This window comes from Oryctolagus cuniculus, chromosome 9 (genome assembly GCF_051225735.1).
Source record: "Oryctolagus cuniculus isolate XC-2025 breed Fujian yellow rabbit chromosome 9, ASM5122573v1, whole genome shotgun sequence".
NCBI lineage: Eukaryota > Metazoa > Chordata > Mammalia > Lagomorpha > Leporidae > Oryctolagus > Oryctolagus cuniculus.
The window spans coordinates 51,944,863-51,951,033 of record NC_142875.1 but is presented as its reverse complement, the minus strand read 5'-3'; the positions used below and the strand labels follow the sequence as shown (position 1 = coordinate 51,951,033).

The window sequence follows — 6,171 nt, the reverse complement described above, 5'->3', positions numbered from 1 at the left end:
AGAAAGGTCTTCCTTCTGTTAGCTCACTCTCCAAATGGCCACAAAGGCCGGAGCTGCGCCGATCCGAAGCCAGGAGCCAGGAGCTTCTTCCTGGTCTCCCTTGTGGGTACAGGGGCCCAAGTACTTGGGCCATCCTTCACTGCTATCCCAGGCCACAGCAGAGAGCTAGACGGGAAGAGGAGTGGCCGGGACTAGAACTGGTGCCCATATCAGATGCAGGCACCACAGGCAGAGGATTAACCTAGTGCACCATGGCGTCGGTCCCAACTGTTCCCTTTCAAAGTTAGGTACCTGCCTTCCCACAGAGACTCAGAGAGAAGGGCACCGTCTTTTTCAATGATAATGTTTCACAGGGATGATTTCAGGTGCTTGAGAAAGACTTTCATGGGTGTAGTTTCACATCTCAAGGGGGAAGAGAAAAACCATTACTTTTCTAAAGAAAATACTTGTTCAAAAGTGGAGGTCAGGAGCCTAGAGTCAAGAAGAAACCTGTATGCAATTTATTCAGCTAGAGGATTATGTTAAGGCCCTCTGGTCATCACTTCCTTGAACTGTCTCTAAGACAGAGTCCATGTTCCTTGACAATCCATACATCTACTTCATGACAGACTTCTGCCTACCTGTTTAACCTACCTCTTGTCTTCATTGATTCAATCCTAGTGATCCAGACATACACTCAATTCCAGATCTTTCAGATCCACCCCTCTGTGTAGAATGATCATTTCTTCCTTTTCTACCAACTAGCTTTGGCTTGTTCTGTAAAATGAAACTTAGCTGTTGCCTCAGTCAAGATACATTAAGTATGCGAAAGTAAAAACCCAAATCCCTGCAGCTTCAAACCATAAAGAGAGATTTCCAGTTCATGCTCTTGTTCACTGAGTGGATCTGTTCGGGGAGAGGTGGCACTTTCATCCAATCCTTTCCTGGTTTTTGAAATATTCTATTACTTTCATATCACTTCCACTTACATTTCATAGTCAAAATGCAGATCATGAGATTGTATTTTGCCTCAGAAGTAGAACATGCAATCTTACCATGCATTTGGAAGAAGGAAAACCTGAATATTAGGTGAAGGATGATAATAAGAATGATCATGAAAAACTTTCAGTGATCACCTATGGATTATGCTAGTTGTTGTTAAGCAATGGTTCTTTTTTGTATAAAGCTATTGTTTAGTTTCTATAATCAAGATAGTTAAAAATACCAAAATATTTTTAAAGCGGTTTTAAAGAACTCAGTGCATACTGAGCTACCTCCTCTGTTCCTAGGCCCTTATTGTCATTTCTTACCCTCCTTAAATCTTCCTGTGATGCTACAAGTACAGCATTAACAGAGGGTATTCTGGGACCTTCTTCTGATTCTGCTGCAAATCTCTGTTTTGATAGGTTGGTGCCCATGCAATAAAAATTAAATATTTTGAGTATCATCTATTGGCTTTTGTAATGAATATTATTGTAATTTCTTCATGTCTGTTTCCTTTGCTAGATTTCAGGTTTCTTGAGGGTTGTCATTATCTCTTCCATAGCTAATGCCTAGCTAAGTGATTGAACATAGGAGATGCACAATGGATGACTATTGCGTCCCTTTAAAAATGTATATCTACCTGATGCATCTCTTCAACGAAGAACAAAGGAAACAAGTGCAATTAGAACATGAGACTCTACCCATCAAAATGCATTTACCAACACTAAGGATTGTTAACACTTGGAGTAACTGAAGGAGATTGTGGAGTTTCCACTTTTGTGGGTCCTTATAAGAGGCAGTTATTTCTCTGGGATGGTTTTACTGTGGTTTCACTTTGTGGCTGGGAAATTGCCTGTTATGGACCCTTGAGGTTTCCTCCTGGCCTGTACAGAAATATAGAAACAATTTTGTAGCATTGAAGTCATTTTGATTTCTTTTAGATGCATATTTTGTGAAGCAATTGGAAACCTAGAAACAAAAATGGATTCATTATAAACCATCCTGAATTGCTGTTGAGGTGAAGAACAAAAACCCAGAAAATAACATTAAATCATTTCAGGATTGCTTACAAGGACTGCCGAGCTGCAAAGCCCTTACGGGTTTATTGATGACACACAGCACAATTTCTCACACAAAAGTGATAACTGTAGAGAAACCAGAGGATTTGAAGCTTTACCTGAAGTAGTCATGGAAATAAATGTTCTCTTTCTTTCAGTTCATTTGAACTTAGTGAGGAAGAGAAAAATACATTTTAATGCTTTTCAAATCCTCTCTGCATCTAAGCTTGTCTAATGTCCTGAGGGAGCTCCACGGAACAAGGAGATCTCCCATGCAATCATTGCTACTTTGATAGCAGTTGAAGGTGAGTGGTTTGTCTTGAATACCATCTAGTGGGAGAGAAAAGCCTCCTATGAGATGAATGTAGCAATTAGGGGAGAAATCCAGTGTCATATTTAGGAATACCATGAGGAAGAAAAATGTATAACAGTATTCCAGATGCAGTATTTAGAATCTGAGGCCTTCTGAGGTCGAACAAGAGAAGACAATCTGAGTAACATCAGGTAACAAATCATTGTGCAAGCAGACATGAAAACCATTCCGTGCAGATGTGAAGTTCAATGAACAAAGCTTAGTAGGGGAATTTTTAGAGTGGGAATGTGTTTGAGGGTTGGAAAGGCAAGCATAAATGATGATAAAGAAAAAATGATCAGGCTCAAGGAATTTCTGGATTTCTTGTGAGTTCTGGTGACTTACAGTTTTCCTTTTATTGTTCAGTCTCTTAGAATGCCCTTCCTTTGGTCTTTCAAAATACCCTGTTTAGTGTTGGTAAAGAATTGTCCTAGAATTTGATTTGCTTTTTTTTAACCAAAAACACCTAAGTTTTTTTTAGTCTTCAAAAAATCAACTCTTCTTTTTCCAAAATAAGCACGGTTAACTTACAAAAATGTGTATACAATATGTCTTCAAAGCATTTCCCTTTAACTGGAAACTTAGCTTTATGGCATCTAAACATTACAAAGCTAAAAAAATTGTTTATGTTGTTGCCACCATAAGAGAAGACAGAATCTAGAATAAGCCAAGGAAATCTGCTCATACTACAGGCCCTTCTCCTCTTGGAACCAGTGTTGTTCTCTTATTTCCATTTAGCAAAATCTGATCTAATTTACTGATCCTTCTTCCTTATGGTGTGATTTCAAATTCAGTGACATCTTCCAATACCATATTAACAACACAGTCTTCAAATCTTAGATGTGTACCAACAGTTTTGTTATCATTCTTCCTCACAATATGAATTCTTGATCCTATACATTTACTCACAAGTTCAAGGGCAGCAGATGTGATGGGTTGGTAGTAGCATTAGCTGCCATGGCTACACTAAAAGTAGTCTGCCTGATTTGCTTTTAAAGCTTGCTCACTGTGTAATATTATTTCCTGCTTGTCTGCCTTCTTGGATGAGAAATGCATTGGTAATTTCTGCCTCTCCTTAACCTGCATCAGTATAAGTATTTTTAAAAGGCACCTATTAAACAATCCATTAACAAGCCATTTTTTTGCTTTTTATCACCAACATTTCTGAAAAATACTTTTCCTATTTAATTTAGTCTGCTTTCTCTCCAACCACCTCCCCTAAACACGCACTCCTTCTCTGACTTAGCTGCCCAGAGGAGGGCCTGGTGTGATCTGGATCTCAGGTTGACTGATGTGGCTGTTAGAGTGGAATGAGTATGATAACAGGTGATGGTGTGCTTGTGACATGAGTAGAAATTGGAACCGAGACTAAAGGCCAATGGAAAACAGACCACACAGACCCTAGCCATTAAAGGTGATTGATAGCATGATTTTAAGGTGAGTGCCTTTGATAAGAATAAAGCTTAATATTCCTATGTTGATCTGAAATTAGTGAGTCTGCCTTATGTTCTGCCCACCAGGCTTGGATTAATGTGCCTCAAGCTGTTTCTACAATAAAGTAAACTTGGTTTTAAAAAGCTATTATTGTTACACATAGTTGAGTTTTTTGATATCAGTTCAGTATGTTCAGGGTTGTAGCATACAGCTGTGCAGGATGTAGCCTGCCTCCTCCAAGGGTAGGCATTCACAGTGACTGCAGGTGTTAACCTTGGGGTTCACACTTCAGCTGTCCAGGATGTGACTTTGAGTGGTCCCTTGCTAGTTATGTCTGTGAACTCTGGGTATGGCAGTTTTCGGTACAGCCTTAATTACTTGGCGAGGGTTATTACCATGCCTTGATAAATCCTGGATTGCCATTAATCTTGTTAAAATTTATGTAGTGCTTCTAGAATATCACCTTAAAATATCTGCACTTAAATTTATTGACATCCCTCTACTTTGGATTTCTTTGTAGGGGAAGGGGAATTTAGAATTAAGTGCCACCCCACCATGCACTGTGGCATATTGTTTTGCTTACACTTTTCCAATCAATGCTTTTCTCCAAGAGTAAAAAGTAAATCTTTCTTTAAGTATAATCTTTTTGAAAAGAGAAGTGGCTTGTCAAGAATTGGCATTAATCCTTTAGTAAGATTGAGGCAAAAATATATAGAACTCCATCTAGCTTTTAATTTAAATGTACATTTGCTTTTTAGAGGTATAAACATTGATATCATTATGATAATGAACATTTACTAAGCTCTTATAATTCAATAGTAAAACAAAGAATTATGGGTTGTTAATCTTTTCATAAGATTATGGTATAAATAAATTTTTCAAACTGATACAATACAAAGGTTGCATTCTCCAGTCTTTCCATTGTGGTATACTTAAGGTTTTTTGTATGAACAATTAACATTATAATTAATCTAAATTCTGAAGTGTGTTAAACTCCTTCCTCACAAATCCAGAATGCCTTGGCACCAACTGTTATTGTTATCCTGGTATTTCTGACAAATGCTTTTGAATAATTCCCTTTGGCTCTATAGGGATATGTTCTCTGTGAGCTTTTCTTAGAATTATTCACATTTCTACTGAAGCACTTCTTTTAGGTTATAGAGAGAAGAGCAAAAAAAAAAATTGTCTTTGGGGACTACAATGAGTTATTGACCTCATTTGGTCAGCCTTGGGGGATCTCATTTGGCTTTCCGTGAGCCACACTGCTAAGTCTAGATATATGAGGTATACAAAAAAAAAAAATCATGTTATGATTGCCTGATATTCTCACTTTCCAGTACTGCATTCTGGTTGCTTTCACTGCAGAGTTAAGTCCATAAACCTCAGAAGTTCTTGACAGGCTAAAGAATATTCTCCCTGGCTGATGCTGCACTGATCATTCTAGTTTCTTTTGCATGGGGTAGCATCAGAACAAACCTTAGTGCTTTGTACTTAATTCTGGTTATGCTCTGCATGTGTTTGCCCATGTGTTTGGGTAAGTAGATGATCCTCCAGCTTTAATGACACACATGGCCTGTGAATTATTGAAGTTCAGACAAGCTCTTATTGTTAGGGAGAGGGAATTCTAATATTTTAGCTCAGCGTATGCAACTCCTGTTGACTTTTATCCTCATTTGGCCCTAGGAATAGGCAGATATGGGGCAGTAATTAAAGATGCTGTGTTTAAAATTTGTATAGACATGGGTACCAACCACGCCCCTTCACTTACTCAACTTCATGACTTTGGAAAGTGTACTAACCTGAGAAAGTCTAAATTTCCTAATGCGTACAACTGAGCGTTATTAATACATATGTAATAAAGCAAAAGTGAAGATTTTTTATGGTACGAATAAGATTCTTAACTTTAACTACGACATTATATAAGCACTCATTAAGTAGTCATTCTTACTGTTGTCTGTCAGAGCCTAAACAAAGGGAAATCTGATTCAAAATCTGTCTTTGAGAATAGAAATCCCACACCCAATGGATGTTTTTCCATTATCTTTCCTTCTCAAGTGTTAAGGTCAATGTTGTTGGCATTCTTCCATTTCTTTTTCTGATTTTCCTTATTTTGAACTTCCCCACTGGCTTTGTCATCTGAGCTGTCAGTATCAGTAGGTCCCCTTGCTCCAGACAAGAGAATCTGGGCTAGGGTGAGGAAGGAAGGTATTTACTTCTAGCACAAAGTTTCTGTGACTACCCCCTAACTCAGAAATCAAGAAAAACAATGTTTAAATATTTTAGACATGTTAAAAAATTAAAAGTTAAGGAAAAAATGTATGATAAATGAAATCATCAAAATTTTAAGTAAAGAGAGCACCCGAT

At 37.8% G+C, this 6,171-nt stretch overlaps 1 pseudogene; it reads right to left on the bottom strand.

Moving 5' to 3' along the window:
• Positions 1-3,054: 3,054 nt before the first annotated feature.
• Positions 3,055-3,332, bottom strand: LOC138843780 (U6 snRNA-associated Sm-like protein LSm5 pseudogene; annotated as a pseudogene).
• Between the last annotated feature and the right edge of the window lie 2,839 nt (positions 3,333-6,171).